The following is a 26,278-nucleotide window of genomic DNA, read 5'->3' as shown; positions in this document are numbered from 1 at the left end:
TCGTCATTCCCATTATCACCATCACCTCACCGTCAACACCACATCATCACCAACATCACCCTGTACATCTCGTCATCATCATCACCATCATTATCAACATCTTCTACTTCTTCAACTTTCCTCCCCTACTTTTCCTCAGCTTGCTTCTTCTCTTTCTTCACCATCGCCATCATCATCATTGTCACCACCGCCATCATTATTGCCATCATGGCTAACACAAATTGTGCGCCCACTGTGTGCCAGCCCACCACATGTCTTCACATTTAATCCCCACCTCAACACTGTGAGGAAGGTTCTGTTATTAACCCCATTTTACAGTTCAGAAAACTGACACAGAGAAAACAGCTTGCTCAGCCATCCTCCTAGCCTTGATATTTTAAATGCCTCTCATGCTCTTAAGGCTGCTTTTCAGCTTCACCGAGGGTGGGAATCTTCACTTGGATAAGTCAGGGACACTTCCCCAAAATACTTAAAGTGTTCACTCAACCTTAACACTCAGGCTTTATTCCACAGAATGCGTTAGGTTTGTCTCGCCATTAGAAACGTGCACTTCTCCCTGCTACCAGACAGAAAAATCACACATTGTGAGAGAGACTTTCTTTCCAGAGCTGCGTCTTTCTGAATGCCCTTCCCTGTCTCCAAGCTGGAGGACGTTCTTAGCATTTGTGTGTTAATAATGGTGAGAGCCACTGGCACATGTCAGCACTTCAGGAATACAGGAGTGACGCTTAGAATTTTCCTTTTATCCTCACAGCACATCTATGATGTGGAAGCTATTGTGCCTATTTTACAGATGAAGAAACAGAGGCTAGGGATAGCTAAATAACTTGCCCAAGATCTCACCACTAGGCCCTAGCTGAGCTAATACATAAACTCAAAAACATCTGGCATCAGAGCTAGTGGACTTGATCACTGTGTTCGCTGCTCCCCTCATTCATTTCATGCCCGTTTGGCAGTCTCCGTAGCTGACCTCTGCTGTCTTCTTGTTATCACTCCTGTGTTAAGGTTGCTATTGGCCTCTGCCATAGAACCAGGCATATGGTAGGACTATATCATTTTGGGTAACTCCAGGGGACTATAGGACAAAAACTGAAAGTTACAAGATGGAATATTTTGGTGAAATTGAAAAAGACCTTTCTAAAATGTATATCTATGCAGCAATGTTTTTGGTTACTTTGGAGAAGTACCCAGGTAATTTTTTTCCATGGAAGTGGATAAGTAGAAATGCAGGCCCACCTGTCTACCAGAGCTATTGGAGACATGATTCTTGGGCCAAGTTCATGATTCTTGAACTTGATGAATTGACAATCCTGATAAACTTTGTGTCTCAGTTTTAGACTCCTTATTATGTGCTTTGAATTAGCTTATGTCTATTTAGCCACATACTTTTTCTATTACTTACATTTAAAATGATATTTTATTGTGGCCAAATACGTATCACATAACATTTACCATGTCCACTGTTTTATTTTATATAATTTGGTGGCAGTAAGTGCATCCACAGTGTCATGCCCCCATGTCCACTTTCATGTCCAGAACTTTTTATTACCCCAAATGATTCTACTAATTATATACCCAAAAGAATTGAAAATAAGTATTCAAACAAGAATGTTCATGGACACACTATTCACAATAACCAGATACATAAATAACCTAAATGTCCATCAACAGATGAAAGAAGAAACTTAATGTGGTTTATCTTACAGTGGGTTGTTATCCAGCCATAAAGGAATGAGACACTAGTACACATTCAACACCACAGACCTTGGAAACATTAGGCAATAGGCCACACACTGCAAGGTTCCATTTCTATGAAATGGTTCAGTACTTTTCATTATCTCTAAACCCGTTGTGGTATTTTTCAGATAGTATTTTTTATTTACATTGACTTACTTTTTGGGAGATATATAATTCCGCAATAGCTTCTTCTTAAATGATGATATCTGTGAAATAATGGGTTTGATTTGCTCATTTCATTTTTCAAATATACACGACGATAATCAAATCTAGTTTTCCAAATAAACCTCACCCATGTGCCATCTGAGTGCACACTTGAAGTGCCCATTACGGCACAGCAGGGAACAGCCTTGTGGGTTCCTCTTGGCAATCAATTCCCTCCTGAGTGTGATCTACTCAGCTCTTTTCTCTAGCCAGTGTGATAGCCACTAGCCACACATGGATGTTTAAATTGGAGTTAGTTAAAATCAAATGAAAATTGAGTTTCTCACTGAATTTCACATCTGCATTTGAGGGACTCTGCGGCCACAGGATTAGCAGCTACCGTATGGGGCATCACAGACACACGATGTAGCCATCACGGGCAGGTTCTGTTGGACAGCACAGCCTACCTGTGGTTTTTGATCCTTCCTGTTGTGCTCGGGAACCTCCCCATCTCCTGGACCCTATGCTCCAGTCCACCTTGCACTCAGCGTCCTCACTCTTGCCACTTGTTTCTGGCCGACCATTCATTGCCCAGCCAGCCCTGAAACTGACCTACTTTTCCAATGTCACCAGGGAGGGCCCGATGCCAGGCTACAGGGTGGTGCCTGCTCTCCCCGCTCCCCTTCCTGTTTGCTCGCCCGCCTCTGGACTCACTCCATCTTGCCACTGTCCCTTGCGCTCAAGTGGCTGCCCGAGGTCCTCCCCCCACACAGCCCTGGCCGACTTTCCTGAAGGTCTCTGCTCCACTTCCAAGTCCATTCTGTTTTGTTATTGACTGTGAGAACGCATCACTCCTCCCCTTCCCACACTTTTCCCTTTCCTTTCTCCTTGTTTTTTCCTCTTCTGCGCCTGAGTTTCCTTATCTTTGACTTCTCTTCCTTCTTTTCCCCTTCCTACTCCTTTGTTTCCCGCTTCTTAACCATTTTGGGCAATTTTTAAGTTTTTTTTTTTTTTTAGAGATGGGATCTTGCTATGTTGCCCAGTCTACTCTCAAACTCTCGACTCACTGGATCCTCCCACCTCAGCCTGCCAAAGTGCTGGCATTACAGGTGTGAGCCACTGCATCTGGCCAAATTAGCTCTTTAAAGTTACTTAAAAAAAAAAAAAATAGAAAGAGGAGGGATAGTAAAAAAAAAATAGATACCTATATTCTTTTTATCATTTATACAGAAAAAAACCCCTTATTGATCTAGCTGTTCTTCCTCCGTTTGTTAGTGGTAAATGCATCGTTTTCTTCTCCATCAATGCACTGGCAATTATAAGTGAAGATATGAGTATCAGGACAGGGATTGGGACTGCCAAAGCTCTGTCTTTTGGAAAGCACATTTTCATACCAGAAACCGATGGCAAGATGTGAAATATTATTATGGCTGAATTTACAGAGGGATGTCAAGTCTCATTATGAGACGAGGCAGTGTTTAGACCGATCTTTAGTCCAGAATAGAGTTAACTCCATCCTGATGGTTCTGAGACGTCATCCAGCACACTGGGACCTTCTCTATGCTGCTGGGGACTCCAGCTCTGGCCAGATGAAAATCTGCTCCTGTTTGTTCAACAAATGGTCACTGACTGCCTACCATATGCCAGGCACTATGCTGGGCTGGGGGACAACTGGCGAAGACTCAGACATTGTCCCTATTCCTCAGGTGCTTACCCTTCAGCAGAGAAGATGATATATGTGTTCAAAGTCTCTGTAATGTGTAAAGGGAAACACAGGGGAAGTGAGGGGTGTTTTGAGGAGGGAGTGGCGGGTGGAAGCTCAGTGAGCCTTTTGAGAAGAGATGGACTCTGTGCCCAGTTTTGGAGGATATGAACATGTGAATATTTAGGGGAGAAAGATCTTTATATTTAATTGAGACTTTTGTGATTTTTTTTTAGTGAAAAATTTACATTTCATTTTTAAAAGTAATATTCAGTAAGATTGGATGCATAATTGTGTAGTTCTTAACACACAATTTATGAACTCACTACCACAATCAGGCGTCCATTCCATCACACCTCGCACCACAAAAAACAAAATCCCTTATGCTATCTGTTTAGGGTCACATTTCCTCAGACTTGTAACCCTTGACAATCACTGAGTTTCTACAGTTTTGTCTTTAGAGAATGTCGTACAAAATGGAATCATATGGTGTGTAACCTTTTTTTTTTTTTTTAATTGTTGGGAATTCATTGAGGGTACAAGAAAACAGGTTACCCTGATTGCGTTTGTTAGGTAAAGTCTCTCTTATACTTATGTCTTGCCCCCAGGAGGGTAACCTTTTAAAAAAATATTTATTATAGGAGTACACACATTTTGGTTACATAATCTGCTTATATGTATTTTAAGTCAAAGTTACAACTGTGCCCTTTGAGACTCCTTTCAATCAGCAGAATGCCTCTGAGATTCATCCAAGTCATTCTGTCTTTTTATCCTTCATTCCCTTGCATTGCCACGTGGTATTCTAGTATGTGACTATCCTTAACATCCCACTCTTGGGTATCTAGACTGAAGAAATAAAATCTTACAGTCACACAAAAACTTCTACACAAATGTTTATAACCTTTTTTCATAATTGCACCAAGCTATGCAAATCCTAAATGGCCTCCAATGGCATAATAACAAATAGACTTTTGTGATTTTAGGTGTTAAAAAAGCCAGTTCTCATTAACTCGACCAAAAATAAAACACAATGAAAACAAAAAACTTGGTCCATTCAACTAGAAAGGATGGGGTGGACCTGTTGCCTTGCCTGTCTACATCCGGGCTGGAAGGATGTCTTCAAGTCTCTTCCCCCGCCCTGGCCCTTCCCTCCCATCTGCATGTTTCTCTTGGATATGATGAATTGTTTTCCTCTCATGAAATCAGAAGGAGAGTCATCTCTTCAGTCCACAAAGACGGTGATCCCTTTTAGCTAAAATGAACAAACAAAAATTCTGGTGAAGAAATCTGATTGGATGAGCTTGAATCTTATGCTCACCCCTGAACCAACCACTGTGGCCAGAGAAATATTCTTAGTGGGTAGGGGAAGATCAGGAAATGAACTGGCCAGAAACAACAGCTATTACTACTTTTCCATTGGAGGAAAGTGTAGGAAGAAAATCTAAGAAGTGAGAAATCACAAGGCTTAAGTGAGATACTTTGAGTGTTTTGGGTTTGCTTCAGAGTAGAATACTGTTAAGACTGTGAAGAACAGCTTCAGAAAGTAAGGTTGGAAAAATTAAAGTTGGCTAAGGAGCATGGATTTTATTTTGCAGCAATGGGAGGGAGCATTTCAAGTTTTTGAGAAGGGTAGAACACGAGCAGACCTGAGATTTAGGAACATGAACGTGGCCTGTGAGCTTGCTATGAGGGTGGGAGATGATACACAGGAATTTGGAGAGCGGTTAATAGGTACTAACAGTCCAGATAGGAGCAAAGTGAATGTTACTCGGGGCATGTTGTTAGCAAGCAACAAAAATGACCTCTGATTAGCTTGATTTAAACAAAGGGAGGTAATGAAGAAGGAACAATAAAAAATGTTTGGGGATTTTACTAAAGTATGTTTTAAGACATCAAAGTAAGAGTTGAGCAGCTAAACTTCGGAATGGTTAGTACGGGAGGCAATATCAAGTGATGTGGGAGAATCCCTGTTACCTTGGTTCAAAGCCAATAATCCCCAGGTTAAAATTCCTAAGAGAGAGAATCTGAGTGATTCGCCTTGGGACAGGTGTACTCCATCTCCTGATTTTTTTTTTTTAATATCCCAGGGGGAAACTGTAAGTGTTCAGGCATACATAGGGGGGCCTTTTTCAAAGAATGGGACTTACTGTATGTCAATAAGCACCCCCTTCCAAGGGGTACAATCTTGTGAACTGTGTTGGTATAGAAGGAAGCCTAGATTTTTGCCAAGGAGAAGAATATAAATATTCTTTACTTGGTTTAAAATAGAGAGTTGAAATGAGTGTGGTCAGTAGTTATGTTTTATTTCATTTACATTTAAATGAATTTTGGAAGCCTTTAGCTGGGATTTTCATCACAATTGTAATCTTGTGCCTAAAGCATTTGACTCATTGATATTATCTGCCCAGTCCTGGAAATCGTGAGCGATTTTGGTTCCTCCTGAGACTCAACTTGGTGTTTTCCCTGAAAAAAGCAAGTAGAGATAGAATAGTGGAAGATTAACCATTATTCTGATAGGTCAGGCTCCCCTGCTAATGTTCCTATAGCAACAGAGACTTTAGCTGCAAAATATTACCATTTATTGTAATTGTTTGTAGAAGATCTGCTTTTCCCTTAAACGCTCAGTGATTGCAGAGAAAGGAACACAATTTTTTTTTTTACTTACTACTTTAATCTTTTACTTTGCTAGCAGATAGTAGATACTCAATTAATATTTGTGGAATTGATGTGTTTGCTAAGAAGTAGATTTGAAGCCTTTCAAATGGATGTGCTTTTGAGGTACTGCTTAGTGGATTAAACTCTTAATTTTATGGTTCATAATTTATATAGTTTTAGCACTGAAATTTTCATGCTGCAGGAAATTCCTGGGGAAACTGGGATGGTTGTCACACTTCTAAGGGGTGCCAATCAAAATATTACTGATCATCTTCTAACTATCACTATGAAACTTCTCAACAACACTGTGTGGTTGTTATGGACTGAAAGTTGTGTCCCCTCCCCAAATTCATATGTTAAATTCATAATTCCCAATGTGATAATATTTGGAGGTGGTGGGGCCTTTTGGGGGTAATTAGAATTAGATGATGTCATGAAACTGACGCCTTTGTGATGGGATTAATACTCTTGTACAATGAGAAAGATACTAGATCCATCTCTCTCCACCATGTCAGTACACATTAAGAACATGGCCTTCTATAAACCATCAATAAGGCCTTTACCAGATGTCAAATTTTCCATGGCCTTGATCTTGGACCCTCTAGCCCCCCAGAGCTGTGGGACGTAAATATTGTTTAAGCCACCCAGTCTACTGCTGTTTATTTTAGCAGCTTGAACTGACTGTTATCTCATCAACCAAGGAGTGAACTGAGTCTCATGGGACTCAGTCTGCTTACGGGTGCATCACCCATCATAGTACATTGAAAATTCAAGTCCATTTTGTCTGTCTCTAAATCTCTTCTCTCTAACTCAGTGTTCCCAGAATTCAAAGTATTGGGCTGTGAATTCTTATCCTGAAGAAGTTTACAATCTAGCAGAGGTGATAAAATTTTGTGTTTTATTTTCACAGTTGTTCTGGCAGATGGTAGAAAAGGGTCTTAAAGAGTTGTCTTTTTATGATTAACTTTGAGAGGTTGGGACTAACATAAATCATGAAGGTTTGCTCTGGGAGAGGAGCATGCCACATGAAGAACAGTGGTGGAGAGCTGGAAGAGGACACTTCCAGTTTGCAGCAGTCAGGGGCTACTTTGTGGGGAGATGTCATTTAGGATGATCAAGAAGGACGTCCAGTAAGTATGACACTCAGAATGTTCAAGCTGCTGAGAAGCAACGTGGACAAAGCTACGTGGCCCAGCCTTGGCTTATTGTCACCACACAGCTTTGTGTTTGGTGTGAAGTGGGGAAAATGTGGTCCTGGGGTGCAGAGTAATGTGTCACTTTTCAAATCAAGTCAATACAAGGTGAACACTCCATCCCAGATGGGATGCTGCTGGGTAAACATAAAAGATGGGAGGGGAGGCCTGATCTTTGCTCCTCCTGGCAGAAGCAAATGTACAAATGTGGAATCCTCAGAAAACAGCAGGGGACTATCATGTGAAAAAATGGATTAAAAAGGATCACAAAAGGGACATATTATCAGGTAACTCAACATGGAAGAAATGAAGCTTACCACCAAAAAAAAAAAAAAAAGTATTTGGTTTAAATTAAAAATGATAAAGCAGAAAGGCATTTTGGATGGGAGGAATAGCATATGTTAAGAGGTAGAGGTAGGACCAAATATACTGGGTATTTGTAGGAGGCAGGGGGAGAGATCAGGAGAGAAGATCAAATATTGCAGACCTAGAAGGAAACAAAGGAACACACATACGTGGTATCACCCCCACATTTTTTAGAGAAGGCAGCTGAGGTGTAGGGAGCTTAAACAGGAGCTGGTGCTTTGAAATCCAAAGTATTTTTGTTCAAATAGTCACCCTACCACTTAAACCAGCTAGGATTAATTTTGCTTTTAAAAGAATAGAAGGTCTAAATTGTAAAATATGCTTAAATAAGAAAGGCATCAAGTTCTTTCTGTATAAAAGAAGTCCAAATGTATGCTAGAGCTAGTGTGGTATTTCACAGTGTCCAGGAACCCAAGCTTTTTCCACCTTGTGCCTCTGCCACTCTCAGCCAGTGGGCTCCACCTCATGGTCCAAGATGGCTGCTGGTGCTCCAGCCATCGTGTCTGCATTGCAACCAGAAGAAAGGAGGACAAAGCAAAGAAGGGTTCATCTTCTCCCTATAAGGTACTTCGTATAGGTTATGTATATCTTATCTTCTCTCTTCCTCTTGGCCACATAGTCACATGGCCATGCTTGGGTGCCAGGGAAGCTTATTTATAAGTGCTTTATGGTTGGAGGTTCTGTGCCCAGCTTACCACTGGGCTTTCTATTACTAAGGCAGAGGAAACGAGAGGACATTAACAGACAACCAGATGTCTCTGACACTCTGTTACCTGTTTGCAGCATTATAAAAGCCTCTGAGCCTCTGTTTTCCCTCTCTATAAAATGAGAAAATCCACACTTAGTTCTAAGGGTGAGAACTCAGGTAACATCGAAGGTATCTGTACATTTAATACATGTAAGAGGCTAAATAATTTGAGTCCCTTACCTTTAAGTAGTAGCTTGCTGTCACTCCCACATCCAGGGAGATGAGACAATATCCTAGGTCTCCTGATTTGAATCCAGGTTTGTCTGCTGCTGCAACATGTTTTCTGCTTTGTTTAACTGATGAATATAAACAGCAGAATTTTTTCCAAATAAAATCTTGTAAGGAGGAAAAACATATTGATGATACAAATGCAAGTGAGAATTCTAGGGTCCTGTTGGAATATCATCCTGACCTTTCCCCTCTACATTTGACTATGCTCCTACATTCTGTAGTAATCCATAGAGCGCAGGTAGACACCCACTGGACAGACAGGTCAAGTAGGGCTCATTGTCAAAGGTAAAACAAGACAAAACCAGGGCAGAGAGCCGAGACTTTAGTTCATTCAATCTATACACATGGAACATTGACTCCATGCCAAACACTATTCCAGGTTCTGTGACAGAGAATAGCAGTGGACAAATCAAAGCCCCTGCCTTCATGGATCTTCTATTCTAGTACAAGAATATTCAGAAATTCTCAATTAAAAGTCCACTTTGAACTAAGCATCAGTTGATCCATATCATCTTATTCCATAGTTTGGGATTTGGTGGGGGAGGCAAGCTCCGTGCACACCTGCCTCTCCGAGATTTTGAACAATTTGGCAACATAGACCCGGGTGACTGAATGAGCTCAGAAGCTGCTTGTTGTGCTACCTACTTTTTTCTGCTCTCTTGGATTAGAAGCTCATTATAGGAGCTGGTTGCAGTGGCTCTTATGCCAGCCAGTTCCGAATGGTTGGGTGAGGCATAGTCATTAGAGGTTAACGGTGATATGTTTGGTGTCATTTAAATAGTGTTAGAAATACTACCTACAATTTCCAGATTCTCCCACCCCAGGTTCCTGAGGGAGCACTACACGTAGGAACAACAGCAGAGTGGAATTCAAAGGGTGACTTTATTAATGGCCATTCTACTCCTAACAAGGTAGAATTAGGACACCCACTGCAGAACCTGTGCTGTACGCCCCGCTCCCCATTTGAAATCTTTGGCTGGCTGGTTTAGAGGGGTATACCATCTGGAGTAGGAAGAAGGGGGAAGAGTCATATTTTTAGAGACAGCTTAGCCCTGACCCCAAGTTTGAGACGTAGAGGCTGTATTAAAACAGACAGCACATAGGATCCTGCCCTTGAAGAGTCACCCTCGACTCACACGTTCACCAAATAGAGATGCAGTGAGGATGATGCTCAGGAGATGCGAGAGGCGGGCTGGGACCTGGGTCATGGCTCTGGCACCATAGGAGCCTCAATTTTTGGAAAATCAACTTAAAATTGAGAAACACTAAATGAGTTACGGTGGCATTTATGAAACAATAAGAGAATCAAAGTCTAAAGGGAAATAGTGAATAATAAATATGTCTAGAGGACATTTCAAATAATCAGATTTTGGAAGTTAAAGGAGACTTATGACTGTGAGGCAAAAGAGATAAAATAGAAATCTGGAGAAATGAGATATTTTAGGTAATAGTTAAAGGAGCCCCCTGCAGCCCATGTGTGGTTGGCTGTTAACACAAGGACAGAGGGACGCTGGAAATGAGTACACTGAATGGCAGAGAGGAGCAGAGCTTTACAAGGGCTAGGCTGTGATTGTTGTGGGGTGCTGGAGAATAGGACAGTTGGGTGAAGGGTGACAGACACCCGGGAAATGCAGGCAGCCCAGCACAGGGGGTACTGTGAGCCCAGAGGGGTCAGATCAGCTCCTCTTCAGCCTTTGGGGGAGGGTCCAGGAGAGGGTGCATTGCCTGCCTTAGGGGGCTGGGATTAGTAGACAAATGATCCCCCAGCATGCAAAAGAAAGCCATTTGACCCCGCATTTTAGGAGGACAAAAAATAGTTAAGCAAAGCATGGGAGTGCTGCTGTTGGGGAAGCAGCATCATTTACCAGACGCCTATCCTGTGCCAAGTACTCTGCCAACCACATTGCACTGTCTCTCCACGAACGTCACTTTACGTAGCCCCTGTGACATGGCTACTACGACCTCATTTTCACAAAAGAGGAAACAGATATTCCACGAATTCAGGATACTTCCCTGACTTTGAAAGCCACCAAACTGGATTCTAACCTCGCCTTTCCGATTCTTGTGAAATGACCTTTCTCAGTGGTTGCACTGGAATTGAACTTGAAATGTGGGAGATCCTGGACACCTGCACCTGCTCATTCAGTTGTTCAGTTATTCAACAAGTGCTTTTGGGCTCTGGCTACAAGATACGTTTAGAGTCTCAGCAATCAAAACAAAGATCCCTGCCTTCAAAGAGTTTTCCATTTTGCATTCTAATTTCTTTAAAATTCAGGATTTCTCAGCCAAGAGGACAAACTTTTTTTTTTTTTAAACTGGCCACAATAGAATTTGTGTTTAAAGAGTAAATGGTACTTCCCCCCTACTTTTTAAACCTTTTTTTCTTTATGCAGTAGTTTCCGAAGCCTGTGTTGGAGGACACTGGTGTAGATGCAGATCTGTGTGTTGGTGTTATGACGTTTCTGTCTGACATTTGAGCCTTGGCTCTGCTATCAGGCCTTGGTAGTCATTTTGGAGGAAACAGGAAATCACCATTTGTGGGCTGTATGTGAAATTGAGCACAAGGTAAAGAGGAAGGTACATCCCTCAAGATCTTGCTGAAAAGAGATGGTGCAGTCACCCAGTGGCACAGTGCACAGAGATGTGTCACACTCTCTGGGTGAGGGACACAGCCCCAACTCAGACTTCAGCCTGGCATGTGTGAACTATGTAATGCTTTGTACCCTCATATTAATCTGACTTTTTTTTTAAAGAAAGAAAGATGGTGCAGGAGTGTTTGGGAGAAGGAGAAAAAGGGGAGGTGTGTAAGTTGGGAACTAAAAACTAGTAAAAGCAGGTGTGATCTTCACCCAGAAAGTGTGTGATATACCTGTGCAGTGGGCATTTACCGCAGTTCTGACTCTAACCTTATAAAAGCAAACTATGTAACTAAAATATATGTACCCCCATAGTAATCTGAAATTTAAAAAAATATTTAAAGTAGAATGAGATTGCTTTACAGAGGGATGAAGAGTCATTTGTGCCGGGGAGGGGGTTGGGGATGGAAGATGAGAAAGCACCGGGACAGACATAGAAGTTGAAGAGATTTTAAAGCCCAAGAGGAAGCTGGAAGAGCCAGAAAAAAAAATTCTAAAAATGAAAGTGTCTTAAGAATTGTGAAGAGGTGAAGGAAAACAGCGACTCCGTTTTCAAAAACATGCAAATTAAATGACTAAGGAAAAGACTGTGACACCCAAAGCAGTGAGGAGGAGGCATTTAAGGGACGCTTGATTCGGGAAATGGTCCTGGGAACTTGGGAAATGGCAAAGCAGATGGAAAATTAACCTAAAATTGAGAAACACTAAATGAGTTACGGTGGCATTTATGGAACAGTAAGAGAATTGAAGTCTAAAGGGAAATAGCGAATAATAAATATGTCTCGAGAACATTTCAAATAATCAGATTTTGAAAGTGAAGAGAGACGTATGACCACAATGCAAAAGGGATAAAATAGAAATCTGGAGGAATGAGATATTTTAGGTAATAGTTAAAGGAGCCCAGGCAGGCCAGGTGTGGTTGGCTGTTAATGAACACACGGACAGAGACTCTGGAAATGAGTATGTTAAATGGCTTTAAAAACACAGAGTTGCAAGATGGCGGCCGAGTAACAGCTTCCTTGCATCTGGGCACCGTGAGTCTGGGGAGATAGGACTCCAGGCATCTCTGGCTGGTGGGATCTGCCTATCATCACCCCTGAGAGGATACAGGGAGTCAGCGAGAGACTTCTGGACCCCAAGAGGAGGCCTAAAACAGTGGAAAACTGGCAAGTGGTCGCGTGTGTTCAATCCGTCTAAACCCGCCTGCAACTGTAAGTTCAGTAGCAGCGAGACTGCAAACCAGAAAGGCCTTACCTGTGAACCGTTTTGGTGTCTTTGGACTTGGCACTCAGCTGAACTGCCTTGGGGAGAGCCTGAGCGGGAGTGCGGAGAACTTTGGCCTTTGCCTAGGGCCCCAGTCTGAGCCGCAGAGCCAGACGGAGGTAATAGTGTTTGGCTCTGGGTCACAGGCAGCCATTGTGAGTGATATGCCCCGGCAAGCTCCACCCTCAGGGTCACCAGAGCTAGAATTGGGTGGGAGCTGGTAACCCAGTGACCAAGTAGCCTAAGGGCGGGGTCTGAGCTGCCTTGCAGCCCTAACCCTCGGGGGTAGAGGGAGACCAGTTTTGGCACACAGGGTAAGTGGATAGCCAATTCAGCAGTGATTCCAGCGACAAGCACTTCCCTGGGAAAGCTTCTGCTCAGCAAGTGAACAAGTTCAAAGAGCCTTTTAAGTGGGCTGAAGAGAGATTTAGGGTGTCTACCTGCTGGGGTTTGAGAAACTAGCAGCCTCCAGTCGTATCAGAACTGTGATTAACATCTCATACACCAGAAAACCACGTGTTGAACAGACAATATTCAATAACATATACATACTGCTTTGTTTTTGGTTGTGTTTTTTTTTTTTTTTGGTTTGGTTGTTTTTTTTGTTTATTTTGATGTTGTAGATTGTTGTTTTGTTTTTTAAGTTCAACCTTTTCCATACAGATCCTTTTTCTTTCTCAATTTTTCTAGTTTAATTATAATTTCCCATTGCTGCCTATTTCAATAATTAGAACTTCATTTTTGTTAGGGTTTCTACCGCTATTATTTGGTTTTCCACTCAATTTTATCCTGTAAAGTTTTCTGTTTGCTTGTTTTGGTTTGATTTATAGCATTTTTGTCTTTCCGCTCTACTTGGTGGAGGTGGGGTACTGTGTCTGATCAGGTTAGGAACGAGCTGCTGACCTCAAGGGAACCACCCAACTGGGCACCCCCAGAAGGTGTTTTTTTTTTTTTTAAGGTTGTATCAAAGTACCCTACTGTACACCTATATTGCTCCGTCTCCCTCTTTCTGTGCCTCTCTTCTTTTTGTCAATATTCCTTTTACCCACCCGCTCTCCTTTCTCTATTTTTCTTTTTTTTTCTTATCATTCGGTCCTCTTTTCTTTCACCCTTTTTTGCTCTTCAACCTTCTCACCCTTCTGGTCCTGTAACCCTTAGTCCGCAGGCACGAGAACTTAAAGAGCAAGAGGAAGTGAAAGGAAAATTAGGGCAAGGAAACAGATAAAAGAAATCACTCATGAGGAAGAATCAGCAGAAAACTCCAGGCAACATGAAGAACCAGTCCAGAACAACCCTGCCAAGGGACCATGAGGTAGCTACTGCAGAGGATTACACCTATAAAGAAATGTTAGGAATGACAGAAAGGGAATTTAGAATACACATGTTGCAAACAATGAAAGAAATGATGGAAACAATGAAGGAAACTGCTAATAAAGTGGAAAATAACCAAAAGGAAATTCAAAAACAGAATCAAATAAGAGATGAATGATATGAAGAATATAAAAAGGATATAGCGGAGCTGAAGGAACTGAAACAGTCAATTAGGGAACTTAAAGATGCAATGGAAAGTATCAGCAACAGGTTAGACCATGCAGAAGAAAGAATTTCAGAGGTAGAAGACAAAGTTTTTGAGATAACTCAGATAGTAAAAGAGGCAGAAAAGAAGAGAGAGAAAGGAGAACGTTCCCTGTCAGAATTATGGGACTTTATGAAGTGTTCCAACATATGAGTTATAGGAATTCCAGAAGGGGAAGAAGAATGCCCCAGAGGAATGGAAGCCATACTAGAGAATATTATAAAAGAAAATTTCCCAAATATCACCAAAGATTCTGAAAACTGCTTTCAGAGGGCTATCGGACCCCAGGTCGCCTCAACTCTAACTGAGTTTCTCCAAGACATATTGTGATGAACCTGTCCAAAGTCAAGACAAAAGAAAAGATTCTGCAAGCTGCCAGGAGTAAGTGCCAGTTGACCTACAGGGGCAAATCCATCAGAGTGACCGCAGACTTCTCTAATGAAACTTTCCAAGCAAAAAGACAATGGTCATCTACCTTTAATCTACTTAAACAGAACAATTTCCAGCCCAGAATTCTGTACCCTGCTAAGCTAAGCTTCAAAATTGACGGAGAAATCAAATCATTTACGGATATACAAACATTGAGGAAATTCGCCACAAGAAGACCAGCCCTACAGGAAATACTTCAACCTGTTCTGCACACTGACCACCACAATGGATCAGCAGCAAAGTAAGAACTCAGAAATTAAAGGACAGAACCTAACCTCCACACTGATGCAAAAGATAAAACTAAGCAATGGACTCTCACCAAATAAGACGAATAGAATACTACCACACTTATCAATTATCTCAATCAATGTTAATGGCTTGAATTCCCCACCGAAGAGACATAGATTGGTTGACTGGATTAAAAAACACAAGCCATCCATTTGCTGTCTGCAAGAAACACACCTGGCTTCAAAAGACAAATTAAAGCTCCGAGTCAAGGGTTGGAAGACAATTTTTCAGGCAAATGGAATTCAGAAGAAAAGAGGAGTTGCAATCTTATTTTCAGATACATGTGGATTTAAAGCAACTAAAGTCAAAAAGACAAAGATGGTCCCTTTATATTGGTCAAGGGAAAACTACAACAAGAAGACATTTCCATTCTAAATATTTATGCACCCAATTTAAATGCTCCCAGATTCTTGAAACACACCTTACTCAGTCTGAGCAATATGGTATCTGATAATACCATAATAGCAGGGACTTTAACACTCCTCTTACAGGGCTGGACAGATCCTCTAAACAGAAATTAAACAAGGATATAAGAGATTTAAATGAGACCCTAGAACAACTGTGCTTGATAGATGCATATAGAACACTCCACCCCAAAGATAAAGAATTTATATTCTTCTCATCACCCCATGGAACATTCTCCAAAATTGATCATATCCTGGGACAAAAAACAAATATCAACAGAATCAAAAGAATTGAAATTTTACCTTGTATCTTCTCAGACCATAAGGCACTAAAGGTGGAACTCAACTCTAACAAAAATGCTCGACCCCACCCAAAGGCATGGAAATTAAACAATCTTCTGTTGAATAACAGATGGGTGAAGGAAGAAATAAAACAGGAAATCATTAACTTCCTTGAGCATAACAACAATGAAGACACAAGCTACCAAAACCTGTGGGATACTGCAAAAGCAGTTTTGAGAGGAAAATTCATCGCTTTAGATGCCTACATTCAAAAAACAGAAAGAGAGCACATCAACAATCTCACAAGAGATCTTATGGAATTGGAATAAGGAGAACAATCTAAGCCTAAACTCAGTAGAAGAAAAGAAATATCCAAAATCAAATCAGAGATCAATGAAATTGAAAACAAAAGAATCATTCAGAAAATTAATGAAACAAGAAGTTGGTTTTTTGAAAAAATAAATAAAATAGATAAACCATTGGCCAGAGTAACGAGGAATAGAAAAGTAAAATCTCTAGTAACCTCAATCAGAAATGATAAAGGGGAAATAACAACTGATCCCACAGAGATACGAGAGATCATCTCTGAATACTACCAGAAACTCTATGCCCAGAAATCTGACAATGTGAAGGAAATGGATCAATATTTGGAATCACACCCTCTCCCTAGACTCAGCCAGGAAGAAATAGAGCTCCTGAACAGACCAATTTCAAGCACTGAGATCAAAGAAACAATAAAAAATCTTCCAACCAAAAAATGCCCTGGTCCAGATGGCTTCACTCCAGAATTCTATCAAACCTTCAAGGAAGAGCTTATTCCTGTACTGCAGAAATTATTCCAAAAAATTGAGGAAGAAGGAATCTTCCCCAACACATTCTATGAAGCAAACATCAACCTCGTACCAAAACCAGGAAAAGACCCAAACAAAAAGGAGAATTTCTGACCAATCTCACTCATGAACATAGATGCAAAAATTCTCAACAAAATCCTAGCCAATAGATTACAGCTTATCATCAAAAAAGTCATTCATCATGATCAAGTAGGCTTCATCCCAGGGATGCAAGGTTGGTTTAACATACGCAAGTCCATAAACGTTATCCACCATATTAACAGAGGCAAAAATAAAGATGACATGATCCTCTCAATAGATGCAGAAAAATCATTTGATAAAATCCAGCATCCTTTTCTAATTAGAACACTGAAGAGTATAGGCATAGGTGGCACATTTCTAAAACTGATTGAAGCTATCTACGATAAACCCACAGCCAATATTTTACTGAATGGAGTAAAACGGAAAGCTTTTCCTCTTAGAACTGGAACCAGACAAGGTTGTCCTCTGTCACCTTTATTATTCAACGTAGTGCTGGAATTTCTAGCCAAAACAATTAGGCAAGACAAGGAAATAAAGGGAATGCAAATGGGAGCAGAGGAGGTCAAACTCTCCCTCTTTGCTGATGACATGATTTTATACTTAGAGAACCCCAAAGACTCAACCACAAGACTCCTACAAGTCATCAAAAAATACAGTAATGTTTCAGGATATAAAATCAATGTCCACAAGTCAGTAGCCTTTGTATACACCAAAAACAGTCAAGATGAGAAGCTAATTAAGGGCACAACTCCCTTCACCATAGTTTCAAAGAAAATGAAATACCTAGGAATATACCTAACGAAGGAGGTGAAGGACCTCTATAAAGAAAACTATGAAATCCTCAGAAAGGATATAGCAGAGGATATTAACAAATGGAAGAACATACCATGCTCATGGATGGGAAGAATCAACATTTTTAAAATGTCTATACTTCCCAAAGCAATCTACCTATTCAATGCCATTCCTATCAAAATGCCAACATTGTACTTTCCAGATTTAGAAAAAATGAGTCTGCGTTTTGTGTGGAACCAGAAAAAACCCCGTATAGCTAAGGCAGTTCTCTGTAACAAAAATAAAGTTGGGGGCATCAGCATACCAGATTTTAGTCTGTACTACAAAGCCATAGTGCTCAAGACAGCATGGTACTGGCACAAAAACAGAGACATAGACACTTGGAATCAAATTGAAAACCAAGAAATGAAACTAACATCTTACAACCACCTAATCTTTGATAAACCAAACAAGAACATACCTTGGGGGAAAGACTCCCTATTCAATAAATGGTGTTGGGGGAACTGGATGTCTACATGTAAAAGACTGAAACTGGACCCACACCTTTCCCCACTCACAAAAATTGATTCAAGATGGATAAAGGACTTAAATTTAAGGCATGAAACAATAAAAATCCTCCAAGAAAGCATAGGAAAAACACTGGAAGACATTGGCCTAGGGGAAGACTTCATGAAGAAGACTGCCATGGCAATTGCAACAACAACAAAAATAAACAAATGGGACTTCATTAAACTGAAAAGCTTCTGTATAGCTAAAGAGACAATAACCAAAGCAAAGAGACAACCTACACAATGGGAAAGGATATTTGCATATTTTCAATCAGACAAAAGCTTGATAACTTGGATCTATAGAGAACTCAAATTAATCCACATGAAAAAAGCCAACAATCCCATATATCAATGGGCAAGAGACATGAATAGAACTTTCTCTAAAGATGACAGACGAATGGCTCACAAACACATGAAAAAATGTTCATCATCTCTATATATTAGAGAAATGCAAATCAAAACAACCCTGAGATATCATCTAACCCCAGTGAGAATGGCCCACATCACAAAATCTCAAAACTGCAGATGCTGGCGTGGATGTGGAGAGAAGGGAACACTTTTACACTGCTGGTGGGACTGCAAACTAGTACAACCTTTCTGGAAGGAAGTATGGAGAATCCTCAAAGCACTCAAGCTAGACCTCCCATTCGATCCTGCAATCCCATTACTGGGCATCTACCCAGAAGGAAAAAAATCCTTTGATCATAAGGACACTTGTACTAGACTGTTTATTGCAGCTCAATTTACAATCGCCAAAATGTGGAAACAGCCTAAATGCCCACCAACCCAGGAATGGATTAACAAGCTGTGGTATATGTATACCATGGAATACTATTCAGCCATTGAAAAAAATGGAGACTTTACATCCTTCATATTAACCTGGATGGACGTGGATGACATTATTCTTAGTAAAGCATCACAAGAATGGAGAAGCATGAATCCTATGTACTCAATTTTGATATGAGGACAATTAATGACAATTATGGTTATGGGGGGGGAAACAGAAAGAGGGAAGGAGGGAGGTGGGTGGGGCCTTGGTGTGTGTCACACTTTATGGGGGCAAGACATGATTGCAAGATGGACTTTAGCTAACAATTGCAATCAGTGTAACCTGGCTTATTGTACCCTCAATGAATCCCCAACAATAAAAAAAAAAAAAAAAAGACACAGAGTTGCATTTGTGGTGGGATGTTAGGAAATACACCAAGCCAGGAGAAGAGTGAAAAATACACACGGTAAATTTGCATAAACCTTAACTCCTATTTATTAGGCAACAGCTGTATACTAGGTATTGTACTATGCATTTTACGTACGCTATTGAATTATGTTAGGTTAAACCACATGAAATTGTCGTGGCCAGTTTATGTGTTTTGACCTAATCCATTTTTACAGAAATGGCCATGGGGGCTCAGAGAGAGAATTGTAAGTATGCTGCTCCAGGGGTCATAGCTGGAGAGCAGCCAGGTACTGTCTCACAGGAATGCCTGTGTTCCTTCTGTTCTCCTTCCTCGACATCATGAAATCTCAGCAACACAGAAACAGCAATTTATACTCTTTCATTCATTCTGGGCATATTTATTCAGCACCAACTCTGCGCCAGGTCCTCTGTTTAACAGTAGGAATATGATACAAGGCAGGTGAGGTCCCTGCCTCCATGATGCATATAGTTCGTTAGTTAAAAAGGAAAAAAGAGAGTCCACTCAATTGGTACTCACTGAGCACGGCTCACACACACAGATGGAAGTAAAACTGAATGGAAATCAGGGAGGCAGAGGAGAGGCAGAGGAGGGAAGGAGTGAGATCACACCTAACTGGTACAGTGGACACTGTCGTACGGGTGTGGTGGGCACACATATAACCCTGACTCAACCAGTACAAACACAATCCACATAATCAAAACAACTGTACCCCTTAATATTCTGAAATTATAAAAAAGAATAAAAGAGAGTCTACAACAGCGGTTCAATAGGAATATAATGCAAATCACATGTAACTTGAATTTTCTAGTGGCATATTAAACAAGTAAAGAGAAGCAGATGAAATTCATTTGAATAATATATTTTATTTAACCTAACATTTCTAAACTAATTCAACATGAAATCAATATTCATTTTTTTATGAGATCTTTTTTTTTTTTTCAGATAGAGTCTCACTTGGTCACCCTCTGTGCTGTCATAGCTCACAGCAACCTTAAACTCCTGGGCTCAAGCCATGCTCTTGCCTCAGTCTCCCAAGTAGCTGGGAGTACACAGGCACCCACCACAACACTTGGCTAGTTTTTAGAGAAGGGGTCTCGCTCTAGCTCAGGCTGATCTCAAACTCCTGAGCTCAGGAGGCCTCCCAAAGTGGTAGGATTATCAGCGTGAGTCACCACACCAGGGCCTTTCATGAGATGTTTTACACATTTTTAAAATACCAAGTCTTCAAAATCTGTTGTGTATTTCACACTTATGGTACACCTGAATTCAGGCTAAGCGTATGTTAAGTGCTCAAAAGCCACAGTGGTTGGTGGCTTTCATATGAGAGTGAAGCTCTAGAGAGAACTTGACAATTCTGGCACTCTTTCTTTTTTAGTCGTAATAGAGGAAATACGGCCTACTTGTTTTTCAATGTTATGTTTGGTCCCCATGTACCACCATTCATAGAGCAGAAAATGCAAGCAGTAGAGAAATGTTTATTTCACCTGGATTTCAGCTTTATCACTTAAGATTTCAAATGCTGAAGGAAACTTGCATGTAAAATGTAAATATGTCTCATATATTTACATATTTTTGGAATTAGAGTTTTATATGTCAGTGAACTACTTAGCACTTAACACCAATGGATGCTAACACAGAAGTGAACATCTTTGCAAATCATTAGAGCCTTCCCTCTGCTGTATTTTGCTACCGTGCTTCTGTGTATTTATTGCTCCTGATGGAACTATTGAAAAGGTAATTTGAGTCTATGGCCCTAGCACTCCTAATGCTCCCAAGCTCATCTGAAAATGTAATTGGCAGCTTAGAAGCAGCCAGAATTTCTGGTATTTTATCTGACCACTGAAGGTTTATGGTCAATTTTTGAGAGATAAGCAAAACAGTGATAAGATTTTACTGTTTAACACCAGTGCCTGGCAGATGTTAATGGGGACCAAGCAATGTGGTATAGAATGGTATTTCCCTAGCTATAGAATTTTGCTCTGGAGCAAGTTTACTTTATTTTTTTTATTTTATTTTTTTATTAAATCATAACTGTATACATTGATATGATCATGGGGCATCATACACTCGCTTCATAGACCATTTGACACATTTTCATCACAATGGTTAACATAGCCTTCCTGGCATTATCTCAGTTACTGTGCCAAAACATTTACATTCTACATTTACCAAGTTTCGCAAATACCCCTGTAAGATGCACCACAGGTATAATCCCACCAATCCCTCTCCCTCTACCCACCACCCCCCTCCCTCCCCTTCCTTTCCCACTTCCCCCTATTGTTAGGTTGTAACTGGGTTATAGCTTTCATGTGAGAGCCCCAAATTAGTTTCATAGTAGGGCTGAGTACATTGGATACTTTTTCTTCCATTCTTGAGATACTTTACTAAGAAGAATATGTTTCAGCTCCATCCATGTAAAAATGAAAGAGGTAAAGTCTCCATCTTTCTTTAAGGCTGCATAATATTCCGTGGTGTACATATACCACAATTTATTAATCCATTTGTGGATCGATGGGCACTTGGGAGCAAGTTTAAATGAGAAGCAAGCACAAGGAAATATGGATTGTCCTTCCTAGAAATTGGGGAATTGAAGGTAATAGGTACTTGCTTTCTGCCAACTTCATAATGAAATTACCGTTCAGCAGAAATTTCTGTTAAGGGTTGTTTTTTTTTTTTCCCCTCTCAAGAGACTGAAGACTCTTAATAGCAAAAGAAAGACAGTATCAACATTGAATATATAGAGTCCCTGGCTCAGAATATTGAATCTTAAAGGAACACAGAAAAATCTGGCATATGAATATTTCCATACAGTTTTTACATAATCTGAAGACAAGAGGTTGCATTTAAATATTTACCCTGCTAATTCCATCAAATTTCACTACCAAATGGAAGAAAAAGGAATGAGTGGAGGAAATGGAGATAGGAAATTAAAGGTGGAGATTTAAGTAAATTCAAGTGAGAAATCCAAAGGAAGGTGCTCAAGGCAATGCTTCGTGATTAGAATGATTACTGTAGCACTCCCCAGGGCCAAGTGTCTATGTTGAAACAAAGTGGTTTCTCGGCAATTTACTAAATTTTTCAGTTTTCCCACATTTGGGAGATTAGGTAGACGTAATCTGAACTTCCTTCACCCCAAGGTGTTGGGTAATGAAAACCTGGCTTGGGAGCACATTGGATTCAATTAGAAATACCTCCAAGAGTCTACTGGCTGACTATGAACTTGGGGCAGCTGGTGCAGGCACAGAGTGACTGTTTTCTTCTAGCTCAGGTCTTCAGGTTGAGGCCACCTGTGTCCTTGTCTGGAGTTTTTATACTGAAACCCCATTGGTTTTGCTTGCCTATCTGTCCAATGTCTTTATCCCAACTGCTGCTTCCTTTGACCATTGGCCCTATTTCTTGCCTCAGTTACTGCAAAGCCTTCTCTGTTCATCTGTCTGCTTCATGCAAACTTGCTTTTCAAGACTCCCCCTCCAAGAAACACTGGATGAATTATAACCCCCATAGTACAGTCTATACAGGGACTGACTGACTTCCCTGCCCTCGGTTTCTACGTCTCTAGCTTCAAACCCTGGTGATTTTCCACACGCACCCCACATCCCTACCATTCTGAATTACTATAGCTCACTGAATGCGCCCTGGTGTTTCATGGTTCCTGCCTCTGACTTTGCAGCTTCTCCTCATGAGGTGCTTTCTCCCTTTCCCTTTGCCACTCACATGCTCTGCCCTTACTCTTCCTTCCCAGCTCAACTCAAACACCTTCTACTTTCTTTCCCAAGTCCAGCCCGGAATTGCAGTGGTGTCGGCCATTCTATGCCTTACGCTCTTTACCACCTTAATTACTATGCAGCTATTTCCACAGTTGCTGTTCTTCATTACAGTTATTCATGTCTCTCTCCCCAACCTTGGAAACTGAAGTGTGTTTGGTTATTTTTGTATCATTTTCCTCACATAGTTCTTGGCGTAGAGAGTGACACATAGTAGGCACTCAAACATGTCTAAGGGTTGGAAGAATGGATGAGTGTATTAACAAAGGGATTGACAGACAGATAGGTGGATGACAACATCAATATGTCATTGAGTGCCTGGGTGAATGTATTGATGGACAGATAGGTGGATAGATGTATTAATGAGTTGCTGGATGAATGTATGATGGATGGATAGGTGGATGGATGTATTGAGTGCTTGGTGAATGTATTGATGGATAGATGGGTGGAGAGATATATTGAGTGCCTGGATGAATGTATTGATGGATGGATAGGTGAAGAGATGTATTGAGTGCCTGGATGAATGTATTGATGGATGGGTAAGTGGATAGATGTATTGAGTGCCTGGATGATTGTATTGATGGACAGATAGGTGGATGGATGTATTAGCAAGTGCCTGGGTGAATGTATTGATGGACAGATGGGTGGAGAGATGTGTTGAGTGCCTGGATGAATGTATTGACGGATAGATTGGTGGACAGATGTATTGAGTAACTGGATAAATGTATTGATGGATGCATAGCACTTCTAGTGATGAACTACCAACACAGTCACTAAGCATTAACTGAGCCCCCACCATATGCCAGACAGCGCCATGGGGTTAAAATTAACCATGGGAAATAGAACCAAAATGTCAGCTTGAAAAATGAAAATGGCTTAATTTAGCCTCCAAATGTTTACTTTGAAGTCCTGCTAATAATGAGGAGTTTGACTGAAATTCAGTTCTCTTCTAGGCCTCCGTCCATACCAATGTCTGGAGACTGTTTATTGCAGCTCAATTTACAATCGCCAAAATGTGGAAACAGCCTAAATGCCCACCAACCCAGGAATGGATTAACAAGCTGTGGTATATGTATACCATGGAATACTATTCAGCCATTAAAAAAAAAAATGGAGACTTTACATCCTTCCTATTAACCTGGATGGACGTGGAAGACATTATTCTTAGTAAAGCATCACAAGAATGGAGAAGCATGAATCCTATGTACTCTTAGTAAAGCATCACAAGAATGGAGAAGCATGAATCCTATGTACTCAATTTTGATATGAGGACAATTAATGACAATTAAGGTTATGGGGGGGAATAGAAAGAGGGAAGGAGGGAGGTGGGTGTGTGTCACACTTTATGGGGGCAAGACATGATTGCAAGAGGGACTTTACCTAACAATTGCAATCAGTGTAACCTGGCTTATTGTACCCTCAATGAATCCCCAACAATAAAAAAAAAAGAAAAAGAGTCTCGGTGAGGGCTGTGAAGTGGAACACTGCTAGATGTGCCTGTCTGGAACCCTTCATTTAGCTCATCAAACTCCAGCCAGGCAACATAAAAGGGAAAAATAGCTTGATTTGACTAGATAATGAATGGAGATTTTTAAAAAAACATTGAAGGGGTACAAATATTTTTGTTACATTGTTACTTTTTATAATGCTTAGGTCAGGGTGTGTAGAGTTCCCATCACCTGACTAGTGTTCATTATACCAGATAGATAAGTTTTACCCACCTCCTTGATTTCCAGTGACTTTTACATCTCTTTTTACCTGTCGATCAGCTCCCAATTATTAGAGAGTACATATGGTGTTTTTCAAAATTCCGAAATACTTTACTTAGGATAATAGTCTCCGGTTCCATCCAAGTTGCTGCAAAAGATACTATTTCCTTCCTTTTACTCCATGGTGTCTGTGTGTGTCCTACATTTTCTTAATCCACTCATGAATCCATGAGCACGTAGGATGATTCCACATCTTTGCGACTGTGAATTGTGCTGTCATAAACATTTGGGTGCAGGTGTCTTTTTGATAAAAGTGATTTCTTTTCTTTTGGGCAGATACTGGACCATTAGGAAAAATGTTGTTGTTCTTTTCAAATGCAGAGAAGCACTTTTACATTCTGCTTCTATTGGCAGCAGGTCCTAATGCCTCACTCCTCCATTTAAAACCTTTCATGGATCCCCCATGGCTTTCTGAACAAAGCCCCTTAGCATGTCATGCAAATCCCTTACGATCTGGCTTCAGAGATCCTCTCCAGTCTCCTCCAATTGCACATAACACAACCACTACTAAGCTGTCTTTTCCTTCCCCGGGGTGTGCCCCTTTTGTTGACTCTTTACTTTAGATGACCCCCTTGTTCGGAATGCCTCCTCCCACCCCTCCTCAACCCCTTCACCCTTCAAGATTCCCTTAGAAAATCTCCCTTGGCCCCCCAGCGTGTGTCAGGGCCCTTCCTCTGTGTTCTTGTGACTTTTTATACTTACTCCCCATCAGTCCACAAGTGGCATTGTAGGCATTGTCATTGTCTATGTGTCTGTATCACTGAACTGTAAGGCTGTGGGTCAGAGGGCACATCTTGTATTTGTCATTTCTGTGTCTGTGGGATTTACTATAAGGTCTGACACATAACAGACATGAAGAAAATAGTGGTTACTTTAAGAAGTGTCACTCTGGGAAGTAGTCAGGGATATTCTGAATGCACCCAGTAAAATAGTGATTGCTCTTTTCTCTTTCTGGAGTAGCAGTGTTATACTTTTCTGTTTGATAAAATAATTGAGTACAGGAAATTGTTTTGTTTTGTTTTGTTTTTTGAGACAGAGTCTTACTTTATTGCCCTCGGTAGAGTACAGTGGCATCACAGCTCACAGCAACTTCCAGCTCTATGGGCTTAGGTGATTCTCTTGCCTCAGCCTCCCAAGTAGCTGGGACTACAGATGTGCACCACAACGTCCGGCTATTTTTTGTTGCAGTTTGCCGGGGCTGGGTTCAAACCTGCCACCCTCAGTATATGGGGCCGGCGCCCTACTCACTGAGCCACAGGCACCTCTCTGGAGAATTTCTTTTTTTTTTATTGTTGGGAATTCATTGAGGGTACAATAAGCCAGGTTACACTGATTGCATTTGTTAGGTAAAGTCCCTCTTGCAATCATATCTTGCCCCCAGAAGGTGTGGCACACACCAAGGCCCCATCCCTCTTCCTCCTTCCCTCTCTCTGCTTTTCCTTCCCTCCCCCCCATGACCTTAATTGTCATTAATTGTCCTCATATCAAAATTGAGTACATAGGATTCATGCTTCTCCATTCTTGTGATGCTTTACTAAGAATATGTGTTCCACTTCCATCCAGGTTAATATGAAGGATGTAAAGTCTCCATTTTTTTTTAATAGCTGAATAGTATTCCATGGTATACATTGGAAAATTGTTTTTTAATTTCAGATTAATATAAGGGCACAAATGATTAGG

At 40.8% G+C, this 26,278-nt stretch overlaps 1 protein-coding gene across 1 annotated transcript in view; it reads left to right on the top strand.

The window, feature by feature from the left end:
• The window catches only part of GRIN2A (glutamate ionotropic receptor NMDA type subunit 2A), a 446,701-nt gene that overhangs the window by 281,616 nt on the left and 138,807 nt on the right, over positions 1-26,278 (top strand). The window lies entirely within an intron of this gene.

This window comes from Nycticebus coucang, chromosome 12, assembly GCF_027406575.1.
Source record: "Nycticebus coucang isolate mNycCou1 chromosome 12, mNycCou1.pri, whole genome shotgun sequence".
Lineage (NCBI taxonomy): Eukaryota > Metazoa > Chordata > Mammalia > Primates > Lorisidae > Nycticebus > Nycticebus coucang.
This window is presented reverse-complemented; position numbering and strand designations above follow the sequence as displayed.